This window comes from Pteropus vampyrus, unplaced genomic scaffold (genome assembly GCF_000151845.1).
Source record: "Pteropus vampyrus isolate Shadow unplaced genomic scaffold, Pvam_2.0 Scaffold47, whole genome shotgun sequence".
Taxonomy (NCBI): domain Eukaryota; kingdom Metazoa; phylum Chordata; class Mammalia; order Chiroptera; family Pteropodidae; genus Pteropus; species Pteropus vampyrus.
The window spans coordinates 711,793-712,847 of record NW_011888828.1 but is presented as its reverse complement, the minus strand read 5'-3'; the positions used below and the strand labels follow the sequence as shown (position 1 = coordinate 712,847).

The 1,055-nt window shown below is 47.8% G+C and overlaps 1 protein-coding gene across 1 annotated transcript in view; it reads right to left on the bottom strand.

Annotated features, from left to right (window-relative positions):
• The window catches only part of SCARA5 (scavenger receptor class A member 5), a 103,141-nt gene that overhangs the window by 84,843 nt on the left and 17,243 nt on the right, over positions 1–1,055 (bottom strand). The window lies entirely within an intron of this gene.

Genomic DNA, 1,055 nt, shown 5'->3' with positions numbered 1-1,055 from the left:
CATGAGAGCCAAAATGAACTCCAGAACTCCTGGTGCTGTAGGACCAGGAGCCCCACTCCCCTGGCCCACACACCACTGTCAGCAGGGCATGGTGGTCCCTAGGACTTTGTGTGCTCCTGGCAAGACCTCGATCACAAACACTCAGCCTCACCACCAGTTTCTGCCCCGGGATCAGCCTGACTAACCCCCTTGAGTCCTCAGCCCTGACTTATATCAGCCCCGCAGAAGCCCCAGGACTTGTGATGTCTAGGAGACTTCCTAGTCACCCACCATAATCCCCCAAACAGCCTTGTTTATCCTCCTTTAACCCTATATCCCTCCCCAACCACTGAAATCTTCCCCCTGGGCCTCCCAGCCACGCATCAGAAAAATCCCTGATTTCCTCAACCTCCGCTCAGAGCATTTCTTTTGCTTTCTTTCTCTCACTGAAGCCTGCTTCCTTTGGCTTCCCATGTGTGGATTTCTCTCTCCTTCTCATACCATTGGTCTCAGGGTGCAGTAGGTGGTGGTGTTTTTCTTTGCTTCTCATTGCTACTTCCAGAACTTTCTTCCTCTCTTCTCCCTAAAAACTCCTAGCTTGGACTCACATCACAAGACCGTACTCTGCTCCTCCTTGCTAAGGGGCCTCTGCTCACCCTTCCCTCTCTGGGCTCACTGTCGCGCGCTCTCTATCTCCTTGGCTGACTCATCCTGACTGCCTCCCCTCTCCTGATTTTGCCTCCACCTCGACACACTCGAAATGTGGCTGGCCAAAGCTGAGGTGGGCTCGAAATGCAAAACACACACAGGATTCTGAAGGTTCAGCATGAGGAAAAAAAATATATAAATACCACCGTTATTTTTATAGTGATTACATATCAAGAAGATAATATTTTGGAAATACTAGATGAAACGAAATTTATTCCCGTATTTAAATTAGTTTCGTCTGTGTCTGTTTACCTTTTTATGCGGCTTTTAGAACGTTTGAAATTGCACATGGGGTTCACATTACATTTCTATTGCTTTTACCGATAACCGAAACCCTTTCTTAATCCCGATTTCAAAAAATGCCATGT